This window comes from Cyanistes caeruleus, chromosome Z, assembly GCF_971803275.1.
Source record: "Cyanistes caeruleus chromosome Z, bCyaCae1.hap1.1, whole genome shotgun sequence".
Classification (NCBI taxonomy): Eukaryota; Metazoa; Chordata; class Aves; order Passeriformes; family Paridae; genus Cyanistes; species Cyanistes caeruleus.
Window position 1 is genome coordinate 66,625,472 of NC_141732.1, and position 23,221 is coordinate 66,648,692.

At 36.8% G+C, this 23,221-nt stretch overlaps 3 long non-coding RNA genes across 4 annotated transcripts in view; 1 reads left to right on the forward strand and 2 right to left on the reverse strand.

Annotated features, from left to right (window-relative positions):
- Nucleotides 1–2,098: 2,098 nt before the first annotated feature.
- Nucleotides 2,099–5,658, reverse strand: LOC111941422 (uncharacterized). The gene is made up of 2 exons (XR_002870006.1): nucleotides 5,504–5,658; nucleotides 2,099–2,201 (listed from the first exon to the last, which is right to left on the reverse strand). It is a non-coding gene; the product is annotated as an uncharacterized LOC111941422 (long non-coding RNA).
- A 105-nt stretch (nucleotides 5,659–5,763) lies between these two features.
- On the forward strand, nucleotides 5,764–14,358 carry LOC111941420 (uncharacterized). Its single transcript, XR_002870003.2, has 4 exons — nucleotides 5,764–5,848; nucleotides 9,203–9,364; nucleotides 12,223–12,318; nucleotides 13,946–14,358. It is a non-coding gene; the product is annotated as an uncharacterized LOC111941420 (long non-coding RNA).
- LOC111941421 (uncharacterized) overlaps nucleotides 13,193–23,221 on the reverse strand; it is a 172,342-nt gene continuing 162,313 nt past the window's right edge. Inside the window, exons 2-5 of one of the 2 annotated variants that reach the window (XR_015281207.1) lie at nucleotides 17,777–17,885; nucleotides 17,429–17,524; nucleotides 15,127–16,038; nucleotides 13,193–13,456 (exon numbers count right to left, since the gene is read on the reverse strand). This is a non-coding gene — a long non-coding RNA (uncharacterized LOC111941421). Of the gene's footprint in view, nucleotides 13,457–15,126; nucleotides 16,039–17,428; nucleotides 17,530–17,776; nucleotides 17,886–23,221 lie in introns of both variants that reach the window. The other variant, XR_015281206.1, reaches the window with a different exon arrangement.

The window sequence follows — 23,221 nt, forward strand, 5'->3', positions numbered from 1 at the left end:
AATGGGTAACCAATTTTAAGTTTTGTACTTCACTAGTTATGTTTGTCTTAAACTAGTAAGACCTGATAAAGGAAATTGTATATTTGGGAAATTTTGGTATGAGCTATTTGACACTGAGCTCATAAACAACACGGAATAAACACCCTTTGTTTTTAAGAAACTCTAAAAGACATCCTGATAAATATCAGTATTTGTCAGTATTTATCAGTAGTATATGATATGTTTCACATCACCTCTCTAAGTGACATTGTGGAAATGTAAATGCCACTCGGAACTGTTGACGTAAATTCCCCAAGTGTGTGCTAAAACAACTTGTGTCAGCACAGATGCGCTGGTGAGATAATTAGATAGGATGCAGTAGTTTTCAGATCGAACAGAGCCTGGTCGAGGGCTCAAGCTCTGGCCTCCAACTGTGCATTTTTCTTCATATTCTGGATGAGGAACAGGTGAGAGACTGTTCCCACTAGTCAGTGCAGGTGGGGGTGTTCTAGGACACACAGTCTTAGGCTGGTCACATTACCTGATGAGTTTGTCTGTCTTGTATCTACTATCTCTATGAGTATACAACCACAAGATTCCTGCTAAAATTTCAATTTACCCTTCTGAAAAGCTCTGTAGCTCTCCAAATGGATGCTGGTGCTGGATGCTGCTGGGTTGCAACACTTGCCATCCAGGATCTTCCTTCTTTCCACAGACTTGTAGGAGCTAATGAATTTGGATTCATCCCATGCTCTTTTATCCACACATATTGACCCCATAAATCTCCCTGTCTCTTCAGATTTATCCTATCATATTTGTTATTGTAATGAGTCAATGATGACCACTCTTGGATTGCATATGTTAACTGCCAGATAAAATACTTAAGCAATTTTACTAATGAGCTTCTTGTTTGGAGGCCAGGGTAACTATGGTAGTGCAAGCTTCGCCAAAACATACTCTACAGCTACAATATTACACAATGGTGATAAAGCATTTATGGAATTATTTTAAATTATGATGATGGCCATCTGCTTCGTTCAACACATTTACTAGAATTGCTGTTCAACCATTAACTAGCTGGATCTCTTGAACAGAAAGATAAAGATTCATTTAAACATTAAAATGTTGGAATGAGGCCATAATGACTTAGGAGGAAGAAAAATCCTATGCCTTCTCAAACCATGGTAATGAGAAATATCTGAACCTACATGGTTATTAAGACATAGAATAGGTAATTGTTTTTCAGCTGTGTTTTTATTCCTTGTGCATCAATGAAGATACTTAATATTTATCTTTATTCATGACGTTCAGGGGCAATCATTTGGAAATAGTCCTTTTTTCCTTGGATTGTTCACTAAATTTTAAGTCATTAGAATGTAATATAGATTTATATTTTCCCTCCAATTTCCTGCTCAGTACCATCTACTAGGTAGCAGAGGATATAATTATTATTAGAGAGTGCTTGAATGACTTCTGGTAATTGGAATTTCAGTAAACCTTGACAGGTCATCTAGCAATATTAAGGAGATATCTGAGTCATTGGTCTCTTGACAATCAGCTGACTTCTTGAAGATGACAAAGTCTCTAGATGAGTTTGTCTGGTTTTTTTCATGCAGTGGCAAGAATATCTTATTTCAAATGCTTAAGGTGTTTGCTATTTCATGCTTCTATGACTGTTAATGCATACAGGAACCCCACAAACCCTGTGGGATGCTTCAAAATATTTGGATATTTCCACTTCATGTATCTTTTCTGGAGAATTTTCTAACTTACACTCTCTATGTAAGTATAAATTACAGTGTAAAAAAAGCCTTTTTGCAAACCCAGTTACCAAGGCAAACAATTTTTCATGGCTGCTATTAAAACAAGCACAACTCCATCCATATGTGACCTAAAGGATCCTATGTGGGGGTGTTATGCAGCTCCCTGTTAGTATGGCTAGGTCTCAGCCCTGTTACACCCTGCTGTGGCTCATGCCTTGCCATGGGTGGTGAGAGCTCAGGCTCCGTTCCCTGACTTACACCTGTGATGCTGACATCACACACCCCCTCCAGCCACAATTCCACTTGTTGGCTGAGATACCCAGGCCCATGGGAAAACTAGAACTAGAATAATGCTGTAGTTTTCTTATAGCAGGATCATTATTTCATCTACCAAGGTTAAAATTAGCACTACTATTTTAACTTGGTTTAAACGCCATAGTCTCCTCTTCATTTTGTGACCTACAAAAGAGGAAAGAAAAGGTCTTTGTGCCATTCATTCATAGCTGAAATAAATTCAAATTAGTATTTTCAGTAATTATTGTTCCTTTTTAGCTTTATCAAAAGTTCAACTGCAATTAGAAAAAGAAAATATTTGAAAAGGGAAAGATTTCAACATTTACTTTCATTTCCACATTGTGCTGCTACAGTCAGAGTTCACTTCTACACTTTTTGTTTCCAGTCACTTAAGTTAACTATCCTCTGAATGTGGGCTAAGAAAACCCACACTGCTAAGTGTTTCAGCCATACATGTGATGGGCCAGGAGACCAGCTCCTTTTTAAAAAAGCCTTTTTTGAACAGTACAGCTCTGGGGTGGGGGCCCAAAGGGTCACGCACACCGCCACTGCTCCCACTGGACACCGCAGAAGCGAAGGATCCGTGCAGCTTTGTCACTAGGGCAGAGCTGGGCCCTCCTTCCTAGGCAGTCCCCAGAAAGACTCTTTTTCTTGGCCTCGTAGTCTAGGGTGTCATCCTAGTCGAGTCCCCTCTGGTTATGTTGGCCTCTGGAGGGAAGCCAGGGGACTCCTCTGGGTCCTCCTCCTTTGATGGTACTGTTTTTATTCCTTCCTTTTCGTGTGGCTCCTTGTCTCGGGGTTTTTCCAGTCTGTGTGCGTCCCATGAGCCTCTGCTTTCTCTCGTTTACATAAAAGTCCTTATGTCATCCTCCTCCTCAGGGCTGAACAAGGTACAGCAGCTTGGGGCAGGGGTACAATGTTGGCATGTGGGAGTCTAGGAGCAGTGGGGGCAGGCCCTGGCTGAACAAGGAACGAGAAACACAGGGTACAGCAATTTGGGACAGGGGTACAAGGTAAGTAAACCTGGGACAGGGGTACAAGGTAAGTAAGGGGTTTACAAACAGTAACATGTTAACAATTTTCTAATTATTCTTAACATGCAGAAGACACACTACTAAACCTCAGGTTTAATGTATTATCCATTTTCTGATCATATGGTTTGTATGCTGAGCTCTTGTTTGTATCTGTCATGGTTTTAAAGCAGCAACTAAAAAAAACACTAGAAAACTTGCTTATTTTTTGCTGTGAGATATGGATTACAACAAGAGCAAAACAAGCTTAAATCTTAAAAGGAACAAAGAAAGTTTATTAATAAAAACTACAAGAATAAGAAACCAGAATAAAACTTCTAGAAAACTCCTTTATCCCCCACTACTCAACCATTCCCTAGTTCACATGACAACATAGAGACAAAAAAACTTTGGTGTTTAAAACAGTCCTAATTCTTGCTATAGTCTTTTCATCAGTCTTTGTAGAGAAACAGAAGTTTTCTCCTGCTAATTTATGGAGTTTCTCACAAGAAAAATATTTCTGTTATAGCTTTCTATTTCTTTGATGCCAGCTGCCCGGAAAACTCTGTCATCAGTTCACTCCTCCCATTTCACATCACTCTGAGGTGTGTTATGGGTCAAATGAGTCTAGGGATGTCATTTTTAAGGATTCAAAGGCAAAAGTTCTTTTCATCTGTCTCTATGAGCCTCCCTGGAAACAATTTTTCTCTTTGCCTGTACAAAGCTACAAATCTTCAACTATTACTTCTCCCCCTCTGCTCCAGCACCTCACTGTACCACAACCACTTCACTTTTTGCTCAAAATCCACACTTTGAAACACTCCATTCCTCCCAATATACTCTGTCATGATTTAAAGGAGTTTTTTCAGAACTCTACTGTTCATCTCCATAGTATTAACAGAAAAACTTTCTTAAGTATTTCTTAAGCTTACTAAAGCATCTTCTTATTTTCTCTTCCCCATTTAAAACTTAATTCCTTTCTTGACTGTTTTTGATAGTTTCTGGTGTCTCTTTACATGTTGATTGCTCCCTCTCTTCCTCTTGCTCTCTCTGGAAAAAAAGGATTAATCTGCAAGTCTCATCTGAGTTAAAGATTAAAGTTAAAGTTTAAAGAGTTAAAATCTTTCCCAGGCTTTGTAGATGGTTCTGTGATCTCTGCCAGAGCAGCAGCTGGAGTTGTCTGCGGTGGAAGATTCTTCATGGCTGCTCTGGAGAGTGTGGTCACTGTCTCAGCCTGCCGCAGGTCAAGAGCTTTTCCTCTCTTTACTCGGCAGTCTCTGGTGAATTCAGTCACAGCAGAAACTGCAGCCGAGCCAGGGACCGGCCTGGCCCGGCCAGAGCCCGGGGCAAGCCCCGCAGGCCCCATCTCCCGGCCGGGAGCCGCTGGGCCCAGCCCGGCCCCTGCCCGGGCCGCATGGCCTGGCCAGGGGACGGGAGCCAGCTGGAGCTCTGCTACCTTTCACAGCCAAGAAACAAAGAGACAAATTCCCAGGCTTAGGTCTTAAGGTGGTGTTCACAGGTTGATCTCATTTTTCAATGGTCAAAACTGCTGTCAATTCTTAGAAATGGCCAGCTGTTGCCTAGGAGACAAACTCCCATCAGCCTCCAGCAGTTTTAACTTCCTTAGGTGTTTCTCTTTGTTTTCTTAAATACCAATCTATCACAGTATCCCATTTATGCAGCATGTCAATATGTGCCAAAGCTAGTAATGAGTAAATTCTAACACAAATATATAGCACTTCTCTATACTATAGAAATATGGGAGATAGCTATAGCTATATATATATAGCTATATATATAGATAGATATATATTAGATTATATAGATATTTAGATAGAGATATGGATGATACTAATATTTAGATATAGATACACAACAGTCCAATGGCATATATGAATTGATCTATATATAAGATACCTGTAACAAACACAGTAAGAAGAGATAATTTTTAATATTTTCTGCCAATAGAAGCATTTTGCTAAAATTCCTTCAATCTCAGGGTGACTACAGATGGTGTCGCTGTTTGTTTTTTTCAGTTAAGCCAGTTGTGTTTTAAAGTGATTGACTAATTGCACCAAAATTCTGTTTTAGCATTATTCTGTAACTTATTTCTGGTTGGCATAACAGGAATATGTTGGTCAACAAAATACATAGGCCTATTATAGCTTACAAACCAAATCTGTTCCATTTTGGAAGCTTTTTTTTTTTTTTTTTTTTTTTTTTAACATAGATAGAAGATGATTATTTATCGCTGCATTTGGCAGTCTGAGGGAAAAAAGTCTTAAGATTTGATCTCTGTCTTCTAAGTGATTTGCTTTCCTCTTCCACTCTGGTCAGCCCTTTGACTAAGACAGCTTTACAGCAAGACTGGAAAGTACTGCTAGCATTGGTATGAGTAGAGAGCAAACTATAATGAAAAGCTTTTAGAGAGGTTTGTTTGACTTCAACTCAGATTACCTTGTGTGCTTCATCATTGACCTGAAGTGCCTGGCCTGTGCTGGGTACAGCTAAATAAGAGACAAAAAGGCAGCTCCCATTCCCTGGTCCTAAACCTCTCCATTTGCCTCGGCAGAAATGGCAAAAATACAGGGCTGCTCTAAACTAATGTTTAAATTAGTTCTGATCCCATAGGAGCCTGTAGGGTGGACCTACAGCACAGCAGCTCCTGGCTGGCAGGAGTCTGTGAGGTAATAGGCATGTTGAGGGGACAGTAACCTCTGGGGATGTGGGGAATCCCTAACAGCACATTTCTGGCTGCCCAGGCCTGCATGGATACTATGGCAGTACATAAGGAACACTAATGTGAGGTTACTGGCTTGATTTAAAATCATGAATGCTCTCTGATGTATTCGTCCTAAACTTTTGAGTCCTCTAGTCATGTAGTATCTCCTGTGGATGTAGGAGGTGACCTGTGTCCCAGAATTGTTTGGCTTTTTCTTTGTGGGAAGGGCAAAGGGATTTTTATTATTTGTTGTAAGCATCCTTAGTTTGAAGAACAATGGGAGCCGTGAGACCTGGCTGAGGTACAAATATGCTACGGAACAAAAACCTCATTTATTAAGGAAATAGATAATTGCATAGGAAAGTTCCATAAAGCCAGAAAAAATATTATTGTGAAGTCTTTGCAATGTTTTAATCTAAGAAGTGATGAAAGCAATTTAAAAGAAAAAGAACATTTTGATGGTAAGCTTGAAAAATTTTTGAAAAATTAATGTTATGTATGAATTAAATAAAAATACTCTGCAAAGACTCTAACAGCGTATTAGAGGAAAAAAAAAATATGCATGCTTAAAGGAGAAACAATCTTCTTTGTTCTTTAAGAATACATCCATATATTATAACATGAGCCCAGACTAGTAGTTTAAGTTTTCCTGTTGAAAGTAGTTAAATTTTTATTGTTGGTAGATTTCACCAGTTAGTTTTACTCCATTGGAAATATTTCCTCGGATAACACTTATGGCATTTCAGGAAGCTGAATGGTAATCTTAGAATCTAAGTTTACTATTAATTATATGCAATAATATTTGAAGGTTTCATGACATTGATGTCAGAAAAATCACAATAAGACTTTTCAAACAAGAGATGTATGTTTTGCATACCTAGGGACAGCTGTCCCTTGGCCCCTACCTTCTGACCAGCATGAGCATGCTACAGGCACAGCACTTTCCCCAAAATATCTTTATGAGCTTACCCTGCTTCTATAATTTGGCCTCAAATAATGTCATGAGGCAAACGTGGTGAAATACAGGGCCTTTCCATCCTCCAGAAACCCTGATTTAGGGTGGGTACTGGCAGAACCAGGTGTCATGTTTAGATACAGGAGACATGCTGTGAGGAAGCAGTTGTTCCTGATGCAATGAGAATGTGAATGGCTTCAAAGATGCTCCAAAGGCTTGTAGGATGGCTGAGGACACCCACCTCTGTACTCTGCTCTTCTGAGCCACCAAGCAGAGCAGCAGAAGGGCAGTGTCACAGGGTGTCTGATTTGTGAAACAGGAACTGCCTGCTTAGGTCCACCAACTCTCCCATCCTCATTACAAAGAATTTAATGAAAACCAGATTGTGCTCTTGTTCATAATAAGGATTTAAGTCATTATGGCCCAGGAACCACAAGTCGTGATGTCTTTGGATCAACTGTTCCACCAGCTGATTAAAGCCAGATGCTGCAAATGTGTGAGAATTTAAGCACTGGGCCCCAGTAAATATTGTGAGCTATTCTCAGAAGGAAAATTGCTTGTTTCCAGAGCTATTTTTTAAGCCACATCCTTTCCTTAAGGCACTGAAATCCAGACTATTAGGACTGAGCTGTTGCCAAGATTTAGCCCTTAAATTTCCTACCCTGCATAATATGTTCAACTGGAAATGAACCAGGCCCTGGAAAGAGCTAGGACTAACCATTCATTCAGAAGCTCATGTTATCAAAAATCAAATCCAGAGGGAAAATTAAAGGGAATATCTGCCTCTCTCAGCCAGGACATTACTCCTGCTGCATGACCTATGTCAGCCAGAACTTTCACCACACTTTCAGGCACAAATTACAGGATGATATGGAGGATATATGGGTAAGCAAAGGACATGCATGTTTTTAACTCTTGCTGGAATTTATGCTTATAATATAACACATTTTGATCACATAGTCCCAATTTATTACTTATGTGAGAGTGTGGTTTAATATTTAATAATACATAAGACAAACGGCGGATGTTCATATTTACTCTGGATCTGAATCAGGTCTTCAGTCCAGTTCAAGCCATAACAGCACAAATGCAAATGTAAGCATCACACAGAGGTGGAAAATAGTTCAGAGAAGCAGTGTGAGGGTGCACCATGTAAAACCTGTACTGCCAAGGAGTTGTTCAGAAATAGTCTTTAGAGTGTTGACAATGGCATTTCTGCTCTGTGCTTACACTTCATTTTCCAGTGCTCACTGATATAAATGCAGAATATAACTGTACCCTATAAAGGAATCCAACATGACAGGTTAGGTAGCATAGGCATTTAATTTCTACAGAAACATTCATAGCTGAGTTTTTCTGAATTCAAATTGAAAATTAAGGCAAAATTAATGGAAATGCCTAGACATATTCCCAAGTATCTGATATATGTCACTGCATGGCTCTTCTCATGCCAGAAAAGCGGTAATTCTAATTATCTTTTTTATCACTATGGGTCATCGCCTCATTGCTGGGTTTCATTTGACTACTTACATTTAAATTAAATCCTGATGTATTGAAGTTACCTTGTGATGGCTAATACCTGCTGTTGAAGCAGTGGTAGTGCAGCAAGAGAAGACAAGTTTTCTAGTCTTTAAAAATTCTTTATGCCATAAACAGAAGTAATCATGTACAACCCAAGAACAGAGTGAGATTTTTTTTAATTTTTAGAATGTAATTTAATTGTATTCATTGACTTCTTCAGAGTTTAAGCAGAACTTTGCTTGTGACCATGCAGGTGAGCATAGGTCTAGCAAAAGTGCAAGTGAGAGCACAGCCTTGTGGCTACAGACAGTAGACAGTAGTATATAATTGTGTCTCTCAGGGATGCACAGTAAAAGCTATTCATGGCACTCTTAAAACTACAGTATTTTACTCTACAGCTCTAAATTTCCCTACATATGCAAAGATGTTGTGTGGTATGTATTGCAGGACCCCAGACTGATTGGAAAACTTCAGGGACCTATGTTATAAACACTTAAACCTACTTATAGCATTTTAATCCTAATTAAATAAAAAGCAGATGAAGTCATGGAGCAAGAAAATTTAAAACATTTAATAAAAGTTCTCCATTGATATATTATAAAGCACTTTGTATTATAAATGTGTCTTCTTGAGAAAACTACCTGAATTTTATTGTAGCTGATAATATTTTGTAAGTAATGAAGCAAGAATACTTCAACGGGTACCTGCAAAAAATTTTTCCATGAGCTTCATTATTCACAATGGAAAAACTGTATCAGCTGAATATTAACCTTAGCAGGCACATGGACAATGAGGCATAAAGTATTTTTTTTTTTAATCAGGTGATTAAAACAAATCAAATTAAAACAAAAGGTGTCTACAAACGATGATGTTTTCAAGCCAAGCCACTTTAGTACACCGCAGTAGATGTACTAATTAATAGCCATAACAGTCAAAGCACAGGTTTTTTTTACAACAGGTTTCAGGCGAAGTCCACTTCTGGCTTCTTCTGTTCCCTACTCTGGCTCAGGAACATTCTCCTCCTGCCTGGAACTCCTACGTGAGTACAAACAGGGCACATGAACATAAACACTGAAGAACATGAAGAACATGGAGAACGTGAACATTTTGCCCCAAAGAGGTAAGAACCTAAATCTTTAAAGAAGTTGTGACTTTTCTAGCACCAAATTCACCATGTTCTGTTAGACTACTTAGAACAGAAATAGAATACCTTATGTGATTATTCTGTGAAATAGAAAATGATTTTTTTAATGCATAATCCTGAATCCTGAATACGTTAGAAAACTAACAGTGCTCTGATATAGGGTAAAGAGATGTCTTCTGGGGGGGAAATAAGCCTATAAATCAGCTTGCATTATTTTTCCTCCTCTTCCTTGCAACTTTTGAAAGAATAAACAGCAAGTGTTCAGAAAGTGCTGACAGCTTTTGAAAGGATACATCCTCGTGGATGTGGTATGATGAAATGCACAGAAGTATGACAGAAATAAAAAGATCCTCGCTGAGTGGAAAGCTTCTGAAAGTTAGATTCTGCCTGGTGCACATCAGCCAAAGTCCAGTGTCTTCAGCACAGCTATTGTAATTAATGTCAGCCTCTTACTAGCAATTAATGTTTCTTGTAATGTTTACACATACAAATCACAAAGATTAAAAAAGAAAGATGAAACACCCACTCACACAACCCTCTCAAATTTTACTGTGGATCTAATATATATTTCTATAGCCCTGCAGCAAATTTTGCATTTAAAAACTGCACAACTGTGTCAGACCAGCTTTCACTATCTGACAGAAATGTAGCACTCTTTTCCACAACAGTTTTATTTTTCATAGGACTAAAGGAGATATTCTTTTCAATGTGATTAAGTAAATCAATATAACTCTTTAGGGATTTCTTTCTTAGTAAGCTGATGGCATGAGTATCAAAATGAATGGAGAACAGATAGCAATCTATTCTGTTGGTAGATGAGGTATCATGCAGAATTAACAGGGAAACTTTGAAGACAGGGATCCAGGTAAGAACAAATGTAGTCTGAGAGCATTAAGTGATAGCCATTTATTTTGGGGCAGTGAGGGAACACACACACATCACTGGCTTCTCATTTCTGCCTCTATCTGACACAGGAGATGATCAAACTCTAAGAAACATAACAAAGACCTGAATGTGTCGTGTTATTCCTAATGATACTTTTGTACCAGTGGTGAATACCTCACAATTCTCAAACAATCTGTGTGACTCAGCCCATGTTTCTTAAAGCTTTGTATCAGACTGTCAGGAAGACTCCCTTATTTTGCTTTCTCCTTTCTAGTTCTCCATGGGTATTTCCTGAAATACAGATGGGTAGATGGACTTTCTCCATCTAAATAAAGTGAAAGTCTCAGCTAGTCTCCTCTTTTCTTCTTTTCTTCTTTTTCTAATTCAGATAAAACTACTTCTGTTTAGTCATAAGGTATTTACATTTTCCTAGCCCAAATTTCGTATCATTTAAATCTCTGGGTAAAGCAGGCATATTTCAGACAAGGCCATGAAGTGAGATGAAGGTTTATCTGTCCATCTTACTTAGTTTAACATCAGCCAGGACTCAAAATATTATTTCCAGAAGGCTGAATACATGCCAGCATTACTGAGGTTGCTTGCCCAGGAACAAGCTGTATTTAACATAGGAATCTCCACTCGTACAATGAACATTAGCTTTGTACCTGGTAAAATAAGTGATTATTACTGTTATAAGCATGTTATCTTCATGGAGAACAAAGAGGAAGAAGTCCTGTAAATCATCCACAGATCAAAACAGATACAGGTATTTGGCCTCACTTTCTTATTTATAAGAAACTCTTTGCTATGTTGCAAGTAGATCTGAAAAAATGCCCTTAGCTGATTGGCAGTATTTTTAAGTACTGCATACCAAAGGAATTTTGCCTTTCACTCAGATGTAACAGATATATATAATTTTAACTCTTGCTAGATTTGCTTCTCTTGCTTGTGGCCTTGCTCTGGCAAACTTGTCAAGTTTAATAAGAGATTAAATATTTAAGTAAAAATTCTGATTGAAGCTGCTCTGTGTTTGGGTCTTAAAAATCTGTGGTCTAGGAGAATCAATGAGCTAACCAAAGGAAAAACAGAGTTGGGCAGACCAGATACAGAAAAATCAGGGCTTATTCTCCTGCTTTACTCCTTTAAGGAAGAAACAAAAATGGATTTTATCTTGAACAGCTTTCCTTCCAACTGAAGGAAAGTATAAAGGTTACAATGTGCAATTAGGAAAAGTACGTTTCCCTTAAGAAATACAACTATGATTTACTCAAACCCAGAGCTGCACAGAATGAAATATTTAGTGTTACAAGCAGAGTAGAGGGGTTGGTCACAACTCCAAAATACTGCCTTTCAGTCCATCAGGCCTATTTTCTAGTAAGGCAGAGATATGCTGCAGTGAAATGTTTCTTGGCTTAACTCACAAGCTCCTTAAGACTTTACGAATTGATATTTAGTATAATTATTTTTTTTTAACTTCTGCTTTTATTTTTTTTAGTAAGTAAGACACACAGATATTATTGTCATCATGCCAGAAGGCTGTGCTTGTATGTTAGCTTACACAATGCTGTATCCCAGAAAGGAGATAGCAGTCTGAATATCTAGGTCGAGACACCTTATGCACAGCATGTGAATATTTGTTTTAATACATTTTTTAAAAACTAGCAAAAGATAGGAATATGAAGTTATTTGGAACGCAGGTAAACACACAAGTAGCAACAGGTAAACATGCAAGCAGCAAGAGAGAAAACTTTCTTCCCTCAACTGCTTCAAAAATCCAGGAATCCTGAAAGTTTTTCTTTGCAAAACTCACCTGTAAAAATGGAGTTTGCCCAGTGAATCTGGAACTTTGTCACTAAATTGTGGGATATGTGGTATGTGTGCTGCTTCCTGCTAATTTTGTTCTCTCAAGTCAAGCGATCTGTGGTGAAAGCCTGTATTTCTTTACACAGACCTGTCACTGTCTCACAGCTTCATGCAGCTACAAATCGTGTGGGAATGAATAGCTCTGCAAACATCAAGAACTGTAAGATGATGACAATATATATGTAAGTTTATTACCCTTGCTGAAGAACAGTGTTGAAAGCATTTCGTAAAAACTCAATGCAGTCATGAAAACCTCATTGAAGAACTCATGCAGACATGAAGACCATGTTGTTCCAAAATATGGTAAACAGGGATGGCTTTAAAGCATCAGGGTGCCTAGTGATGCTGTGGACTTAAATGACAATACTTGCATGAGCAACCACCCAGAAATCCATTACAAGACAGAGACTGTACTGTTTGAGACCTCAACTCTCTGTCTTCAAAATGGTCAGGAAAAAGTTGTATCTCTTCAGATCCTGGTCTCAGAAACCATATGCCTCTTCCTCCAACACCACAGGTTATACACCACAGACTCCTGGAATTTCATGATTAGAGCTTGTAGTTAGATAGTATACACACAGAGGTTACCACCAAAGGGCAAGGAACTCAGTTTTGCAACTGGGTGATCACAGCCTCCATCTCAAATCCCATTCAAGCCTTGATTGTACCTTAAACAACCAATAAAATCGAAAGTCAGCACAAAGCATTAAAATTTCTTGATTGAAGGAGGTCAACAACCTTTCTCAACAAAACATAGAGTTATAAATATTTGTGTGCATATGTGTGTTCTTCCAAACAGCCCATGAATCATTCAGTAACTACAAAAGGCCAGGTGTAACCAGTGGCATGTAAAATGTAATATTTAGACTAATGATTTATTAAAAACCTCAAATCCATTTGGAAGATGTGTGGGTTTTATGAGCTGGCATGCTGATGGGAGGCTCTGAGAAGCATACTGAAGGCCATATAGGAGATTAGAGTCTAGATGGAGCATTAGTGTTTGTTTTTCTCAGTGTATATGTGAAAAAATAGCAATATATCTTTGTGAAAAACAGATAATTTTTCACCTTTTATTTCATGAGCTCAATGAGCTAGACCTGCAATTAGACACCAAGTGAGGTAAGCCCCTGGCTTTACACAATAGAGCAAGATTCCTAAAAGTTCTTGTAATGATGAGCTTGGATTGATCAGAAATTGCCCAAGATTCTTCTATGCTTCTCTGAGACTGAAAATCTTGGCTTGTTTCCATGTGGTGTCTGTTTTTGATAGTAACATGCCTCTCCATATTCACCCAAATCTCCAAGGGCAATTTCAGCACGTCTGTGAGATTAAACAAAAAATGTCAACTAACATCTGCTCCTGTATGAACTCATAAATACGAGAATAATCAATAGCCACTACACAGAGTTATAAATGTCACCGCTCCACACTCACGGCTCTCAGACTCCTAATGTGGGAGTTTGCAAAGATCAAACCTTTTCATGCTTCAAACAGCTGGGATTATACTGCCTGTATTGCCAAGAATATGAAACAAACAGGCAATTACACTGTTGTTGTAAGAGGCTTCATTGACTTGTCAATTTATTATTTGTTAATGAATTGGTGGTTAAAAAATTAATAAACAACTCTAGGTACTTTTCCTTGAAAATACTAATGAAATTAAAGATGTTCCCAGAAGGAGTACCTTCTGAAGCCTTTCTGTGAATAGCAATTAGGGAGTATGCTAAACTGCATTAATAGGAATAAACCTGTAAATCCACGCATCTTTTTCTTTTTTTTTTTCTTTTTTTTTCCCCCCTTTTCTTTAAGGTAGTGGAAATGCCAAGATTGGAATAATGCTTAGTTTACCATGATGCAACAGGATGATCCTACTGGTTAGTCAAGTGAAATTTGTCACAGATAAAATAAACAGAAGAGCTGGTAGAGGATTCATTTAATAAAGAATTAAACTTGAAGGGTGTGATTAACGTCAATTAAGATCATATTTTTTACAAAAAACCCTAATTTTTTAAAGAGACAAAAATCAGGACAATAAACGTGTAGATACAATGTACTGAAGACTTATAAGTGATAAGATAATATCACACCTAAAAGTTCTGCACATTTAATGAAAAAAAATAGGTAACTTACAGATCTTGGAAAGAAATTGTTAATGAAAACAAGACTCAAAGTGAAATATTTCTAACAGAATTTGTCAGAGATTTTAAGTCTCTGCTAGAAAATAATTTTGTCATAACACAGGAAAAAATATGGCACTAAAATTGTTTTAATTTGCCTTGGAAATTCTGTGTTTAAAAAGGCAATTACCATTAAGACGATAAAGTAACCTCTTTAGCTTCACATTACTGCAAGTCTCAAGTAAGCTAAACATGTAAGTTTTAGTAAATTTAAATTTATTTTAAATTAATTTTAAATTTAATTTATTTTTAAATATAAATTTAAATTTTTTAATTTACTAAATTTAGTAAATTCGAAGAGAAAAATTGCAGGAGTGCAAATGAATGATTATTAAAGCAACCAGTGAACACAAAGAATATTTTTTCAATGACAACAAATAAGTACAGAAAAAAAGAAATAATTATACACAAGAAAAAAAAACGAACACCTGTAGTATACAGAAAGCCAGGCTAACATCTAATGATCCCTTTAGCTTCAGAGTCCATAACTCTAGTCACCTGTTCTCTGTCTATATAGAGAGGCAGGTTTTTTTGAGTAGGCTAAATTTTTTATTTTACATCTTTTTCCCTCAATCTGGAAGTTAAACTCCTGGAAGACTTCCTGTAAGGTATAGGAGACCAGTTTTTACTCATTTGAAAGGCGGGGAAAGAGAGATGTCTCATTTTGCAGACTTAAGGTCTGACAGCATATAAGTAAACTACACAGTGGTATTTGCTTCATTCAGTAGCAATGGAATTCATGGCATTTATGGCCATGTAATCACCATTCTTTTTCTCACTAAAATAACTAAAATATTTGCAATATTTTCTTACCTCAGTTTAACTTTGCTGTTGATTACGCTTCATATAATATGTTTATATTATATAATTTTTGTTTCCAGAAAGATTCAAGGAAAAAAAATTCTGGTTCCAGAAAAGATTCAAAAGCTGTAACAACAAAAGGGGAAAAGAAGTAAATCACATTAATTGGAACATCTGCTGTTTAGTTCTAGAAAAAGAAAACATGAATAAAGCTACTACAAAGTGTATTTTGCTTTTAGATCATTTGATCTTTTATGATCAGTTGCTCTATACTTCCATGTGATAATGAATATCTAGTCTACCTTTGCTGCTCATAAAAATTGCAAGTAAATTTCAAGAAAGTTGAGAAATAACTTGTGTATCCCTATTTGACTTTTCTTATAGAGAGCTCCACTGTGACAGTTCGTGTCTGTAACAATTTTATGTTGGTGTGGAGCAATTCAGGATCAAGGTCCCTGAAGAGCTTATGCATATAACTATTGCAAAGTCAGTAAAACCCTTTGTAAGTCTGCCAAGCAAAGCTACATGCATATATTAGAGCTTCTTCCAATATGCTTTCCCTTACTTCCATCTTTTCATTACCATTATTAATACATAAATTATATAAAAGTAGCAGAATTATATTCTCTATTTAAGAGAAGTATGTATGTGCACATCCAGTACATTATACAATGTACATCTAGTACATTTTAATTCAGGATATTTGCTGAATATCTGTTATTGTTAATGTATGTATGCCTTTCATTTACTAAGGGTGTTGTTTGTTTTGCTTTAAATAAAGATGCTATTGGCAGGAAGTAGAAAACAGTGAGGGGTTTTCTGGAGTGGAATTAATTTCTTCTTCCTTGTATGTAGTGTTTTCAGACTAGACAGGAACTGAAGGGCTCCAGAGCATCATTTTCTCAGTTGACTGGACACAGAAAGCTGAAAAATTAATTTAATGTCTTTGAGTTGCAAGCCACTTAGACTGCTGTGAGCCACAAATAAAAATTTTTTATGTTTTTTATGGTCAAAAAACACCCCCCCACACATCCCCCCACAAAAAAAAGCTGCATATTTTAGAGCACCTAAATACTAAAGTATATATAAAGCAATAGTACTTAGTATTACTATTATTGCTAGTGTTTACTAGTATTGCTAGTACTTAGTTTTAGTACTTAGTATTACTAAGTAATACTTATTATTACTTAGTAATAAGTAGCAAACAACCTAGAAAATAGATTACCACAGTTTTATCAGTTTCAATATGGTAAGGCTGTCTTTCTGTGGTCTACACATTTTACCCTGAAATTGCATGGCTTTAGCTATTCAGAACACATACTCCTAAGACAAAGAATAAAGCATGCAAGGCTGAGCCACCACTGCTGGCTCAGGAGACCCTGAGATGCCTCTGTTACTGCCCCTGACCAGGATTGTGTTTTATGGGCTAGCATCCACCACAAATATATGGAGTACCTGTGGGAAAATCATAGTAGACAGAGCAAAATATTGTGTCCAGCAGGAAGTGCAGGACTAATTTTGATCAGACCTGAACATTTAGCTAACACAATCTCTATAAATCTCTTCTGTGAAAAGCTTTCTTATCTGGCCCCCTCTAGACATAAATGCAGCTGTTTCACTGTCTAAAATATATTTTCTGCTTTTGGCAGTCTGTGATAAATTGCAATAGGCTTTTCTCCAGACATACTATGATGATCAGTGAATGATGTCCTTTCTTTACAAAGTAAAAAAATATTACTTGGACTATCAGGGTATTAGTTGCAATTTGAACCTGAAATATCTGACATATTCCTTCCTAGGTATTTTCTCTCAAGGACTTCTCCTATATATTCTGTAAAAACTGATAATATGGGAAATTTAAGTCTGTGACTGATGTTCAGGAAAAAAGGAACAATAATGTACTAAGATAAAATTAAGAATTTGTGAAAGAGTAGTATCAATATTAATTTTATTATAAATATGTGCTAATATGAAAATTAATTTAGGTTTTTCAGAATCAGCCTAAAGGTTGGAACTGAAGAGAAATGCTACTTAAATGCTCTCAGGAATGATGAAAATTTAATAGATAACATAATGTAAAGCAACACAAAACATGTCTAAGGGTATGAGCTGACTAATCCAGTATTAATTGCATTTGCAACTAACATACTCATCATAATAAACAAAAAAGAGTTTTTCATCTCTGTCATACTTAGGCCTCCACCACTATGCTCATGACACAGAGGGTTTGATGCCTGCACTGTTATCCCAATCCCCTCTACAGGTAGCAGATTGTTTCCATAACCTAAAGAGAAATTTAAAAAAGTAAACCCACCTTTTTTTTAGTTTTTCACTGTTCAGCCCTAGGATGCATCTCAGGGCCCAGGAACATCAGACACTTCAGAAAGGAGCTATTCAGCAAGAGTGGACCCTGTACTGAAGAACAAGAAACACTGAGGAAATTCTGTTTTGAAAAATCCCATCTCTGTGGAGCTGGGGTGCTTGATACAGAACTATCAGATGTGCCTCTGCCTTTTTGGGACCCTCCAGCCTACAGTTTTATGTTAAAGCTGTAATCTTGAACAATTCTTTCTGAAGAACAGAGCTAATATGTTTTATTTCAAAATATGTATGAAGGTGGCTGCCTGTCTTCTTACACCATGACAATGGACTGGGTGATTACCTGCAGACGAAAAGATCTGTATCAACCAGAGGGTGGCTAAGCCCAAGGCTCAGGTCAGGTGAGAGTGCCCTGCAGCTAAGTGACTGGCTTCTCTTAAAGTTGTGTTTTCCTGAAAAAACAGGATAATTCAAAATTCACAGGAACAGAGAAAGGGAAAGCAAGGCAAACCATAATGTCTCTGCAGTCTGATGGCCAGTGTATTTGTCTGGAGGTCATTGCCTTTCTGTAAGATATTAACATATAGAGCAGAAATGCTGCAAAGCTTATTTCTTACAAGAAAGAAGGAAAAAAAAATCTATATTTAAAAAGTATAGGTCATATTTTTACATTGCTAATAGTTCCATATATAATTTTTGATCTTAAAACTATGCATTTTGAGGTGAGGAGCAATGTGCTTATATTCACATTTAGAAATAAAAATATAGTGATATAGTAGTTGAAGTCATACAATGAAAATGCAAGGGAAGAACTTAAACAGTTATGAGTTTAGTTTCACACCTTTCATTTTCACTACTTTAGGGCAAGAATCAGTGTCAGCTGGACTATTATTTGTGTAAGATCTACCAGTGGAGATTAAATCAAATATCTAGGAAAAGGAAGTCATAAATCTTGTTAGCTCAGTTAGTACCTCTGGTGGTTTTAGATGGTTGCATTTGCTGTGCTCCATGCAAACCAGTGTTCATCAGTTTATATTAGTGAGCTATTGAGTAGCCCATGTGTTTTGCTGATACAAGCAGATGTGATTCAATACCAGTAAGGAAATTTAACATGAAAACTTGATGGGGCAAAGGAAAGATGTCTGTCACCTCTGAAATCTAAAACTTAGCAGGGTTTTATTTTGGCACCTAGCTTTGGTGGACAAACAAGCTGGCTTGTGGTAGAATAGCATGAGCTTGGGTAGGTTTTTTGTTGTATCTTGTACAAAAGGCAAAATCCTAGCCTCTCCTAACATTAATATCAAAATGTTCACAAAAGCAGGGGTGCATAGCAGGGGCTTCAGAATAATAAGTCTCCATGTCTCAGGTATCTGCAAGTAACACATGTTAGTTGCATGTGTTCTCTTTATGATAGAAACCATAATGCTAAAGGCTAGTTACTTTTGCTTTTAACCTGTCATCAGCCTGAGAGGTGTGCTCCTCCGGGGGTTAGATACTTTCTTATGTAAACATTTAGCACCATCTTTTTTTTTTTCAGAGAAGATGAGAAAGATTTTTTTAGTAAAACTCCATGCAGGACTTTGAAATTGTAAAAATATGTTTAAAGGACCAATACTTCACTTGGTCAAAACAGATACAGTCTCCTTTTCAAATGAAATATTGACCCTGTTCTTCATATCCAGCCAATATTCTTTTCCTGCAAGTGCAGCAAGACACACAATATATATGTATGAAATGTATAACTAGGAAAACATGATGTAGATTTAAGTCTATATCCAATAGATGACTATTTGGATCTATTTATATTTCTAAGTGGGTGCATGACTTTGTCAGGTAAGGATATCCCTTGTCCTTGATATTATTTAATTTAGCCTTAACCATTTTGTCTGAATGAAAAATGTTCATTTACAAATGAATTTCAGAGGAGTCATGGGATTTGCATATTAAAAAACACCCACAACCCTTTTTTCTCCTGCTAACAGGCATGACTACACATTGTAGGATGAGATTAATTAATGTGTCCTTGAATTACCTGCTAAGGCTTAGTAGAAACAAAATCCAGTTTTGAAACTGTGAAAAACCCAACTTCAAAAAAATGCAGAAAAAATTACCCTCCCCCCAGATTAATGTTTTTAAAACTACAAGCTGCATTTCAAAAAACTAATCCTTTACACTTAATACTGGTACTTCATCAGATGTCTATTAATACTAAGACACAACTTTGCCACCATTTAAAGTGAAACTTGCTTTATATGCCTATTCCTCATACCAGTAGAAATACTTAAATTAAAAGGTAGATAAGTCACTTGAAAATGTATTCATAAAATTAATTTAAACAGTAATGATGGTGCTCTCCCTTCAAGCTTTCTGCTGTCTTCATCCTCATTATACTTTTCTTTAACATCATGTGGAATAGAAAATGCGCATATCCTATCAGCATTGAAAAAAAAAAAGCAGAAAGTAGCTGGAGAATCACACTTTCTGTATCTTAATTCAAACTCTGTTTTCCTAGAAATTAATCGTTTTTCACAGCTTTTCATACAGAACAGTTTTTCAACTAATTTGAAAGATTAATACAAATAATTAGTAAGGAGTATCTAATTTAGTCCTTTTCTAACATTCTCTTCACCTCATAGTTTTTGGTGGTGGGATTTTTTCTTGCATCCATGCTGTGGAAACATCATTAATTCTCTGTAACTCATGTTGAACATTTCTGTACAACTGTTCCATAGATTTTGCACCATATTGCATAATTTATTCTAGTGATGCTGTGACTCTCACTTGCATATCCGCCCTTCCAGGTTCTTCTACTAAGAGAAATGGTTCACAGTGTTTAAAACATTAAAAACTGCTTTTAAAATCAGGATCAATAACTTTATGGGTGAAGAAATTGCTTCTCCATCTCAAATTCCAGCACAAGAAGCGTTCCTGAGAATTTCACTCAAGTATTTAATGACAGCTCTGACAGGAAGATTCATAGTTATCACCTACATCACAGGAACAATAGAAACACATTTGATCATCTCACCTTTGTTCTATTGTTCATCTATCACATAGATCTATTTTATTTGCAGCTGACAAGGGGAGGGGGGGGGAACCCACCCAAAACTTGAGTAACTTGAAGTTTCCAAGAGAAAAGGAGGGTGAAATAAAACTGCTGTGTTGTTTTTCCAGTGGTCACAGTCTTTTCAGAACATATGTGAGGCAAAATCAAACCTCTCAACATTGCAAAAAAGCAAGTGGTAAGGTCAGGTGTTTAATGAGTGAGGTAAAAGCCGGTGAGAGACAGCAGGGGAACCATTAAACAGATGGAGTCATAAGACGGGTTAATACAGTTCTACAACATTTTAGAAAAGATTCTCTGCTGCACTCTGTGATTTTCAGTTTTTGAAACCAGGAAATGAAAGGCTAAGAAGGGATGTATCTATAAATACACCAGGACTGTTATTACTGGGGAGGATAAGGAGCTATTACAGTTAAAAGGCAACACTGGCACAGTTACGAATGGTTATAAACTTGAGCTGAATACATCTAGTCTGAGAATTAAAATAGTTTTTTCTAACCATCAGTGTAGAGGAAACACTTCTTAGAGCAAGCACCGGAAACATAAGCCTGAGCTAGATTTTACAAGAAACTCTACTGAATGTGTTTCTGGGATTATAGCCCTAAAAGAGGATTTGACTTGATGATGTGAGGAGCACCTTTTGAATCCTTAAGTTTTAATTCCACCAGAAATAATGGAGATACTCTCTGTGATCACATGAGAATTCTGGATAGGCAAATTCTGTGGAATAGTTGCAGGAAAAAAAAAATTATTCTGTTCTTTTCCAGCTAAATTGTAGAAGATTTTAAATTTATGCCATTGCTATTAATTCAGGTCAATTTCTAAATTCAAGTCTGCTGGAATCCTGTAATCCCTTCAGAGTGCTAAATTACCATCTCCAGTGCCTGCCATGCCATGTGCCAGCAGAGTAGCCTTGTGGTGGCAGGGTTACCCGCTTTTGTGGTTGTGAAAATGAGGCCATCAGGTAACTTGTAAGGAGATGCAGGGGCAGGAGAGGGAATCTCAACGCAGCCTACTGAGTTCTAGTGGGAAATTACAGCGAAAGCAGAGACAAACTCTTCTCCAGGGTGCAGAGTAATAGGGCAAGCAGTGGCCAAAGGTCACAAGCAAGGGAGGAAATCCAGTTTCATCAAGCAATGCAAAAGATTTCTGAAAGATTTGAACCTCCATCCTTAGAGATCTTCAAAACTAAGCTGAACAAGGCCATGCACAAACATCTCTAATTTTGGAATTATTTCCACTCTGAGCAGGAGTTAGAGGTTCCTTTCAGACTACATTTTGATTGACACTACGGATTGTTCACAAATTAATTTCTACTATGATTTTACCAGGTAGAGGTGCACTTCAGATGCCTAACTTAAAACATGTAGGGATATTTCTAAATGCACATTTAAAATGCCACTTTTTCTAAGCTTGCCTTCTGCCCATTAGGTCTAGTAATTTTCTATCTGCTGAGTAAACATCTTGCTGCAGATAATTCAGCTAAGAGGCATGAATTAGAAGAACTTTCTGGATGAGTTTACTAAGATTACACAAAATAAGCTTCTTGGTGACTTTAAGATTTGTTTATCTTCTTAGATGGTGTTTAGAATGCTTCTGAAAGTTACAAAAATGCTCAGTCTCTACATTACTAGTCAGATGCAAGACAGCTGTTGAAATAGTTGAAAAATCAATATCCTATTTTTGAAGTCTGTTAACTCATTTCAGTGTTAGATATGATGATATGTGATAAAAACCTCCAAAAAACCAAATCCACAAAAATCTTAATTTTTAAGAAAAAGGCTAGTTGGTTTCTTTTTAATAAGAGGGGGTTATGACACTAATAATTGGTTTTCTAGAAGTACCCTGTCAAAAAGTCTTTCCTTTTCCTTCCTCTGCCTCCGTGCTTCTCATATCATGGCAAACCCATTTCTTATGAATTACTCCTCTGTCTCATAATGATGGTTCTAAACCCACACTGGTTTGGGTTTGAAGTTTAAGACTGTGCGAAATGATAGTTATAAAAAATAAAGTGTGAAAAAGTAATATGTCCAGATTCTCAAAAACATTGTCACTACTTCTCATTACCAAGTTATTTGTACTTTCAGTACTTAAAGTATGTTTCAATAACTTGCATTTTTCCCCCCTAGAAAAATCTACAGCCTAGTGACACTAATCATACACTAGATTTTTGGACATTAAAATCAGATTCTGAATGTGGTGAATACAATATTCCAGTGATTTCACATTTCATTCGCATTTCCTTGGACAGAAGTTAATTTGAGTTGTCTCATAATGGCTTATCAGAGTTAAAGAGTTGCTTTTTCTCTTCCAAACTACTCTAAATAATACAAACTAGAAAATAGGTACATTGTTGCACATTGTGAGTTTCGTTTCTCTTCTACTTAACTCACAAAATGCAAAGTGTTCCCTCAAAGTAAAGTCATTTTACTTCACTCATCATCAAAGCATTGTTCATTAGGTCTATTGCCTTTTCAAACTGGTTTCTTCACAATTTCAATAACTAAACTGAAAAGTGTAGTTTATAAACAGAATTTCTTCAAACTAGCAAAAATAAAATAAAAAAAAAAATCATCCTTCAGAAGGAAAAGCTGCTTCCTACATAAAGTCAGTATTAATCAGCAGAAATTTTTACAAGCAAAATTTTCCTTGCCACCTACTAAGGTTTAGAATCCATGTCATTTAGCCTGATTTTGTCCAAAACTTGACATTGCTCTTACGTTG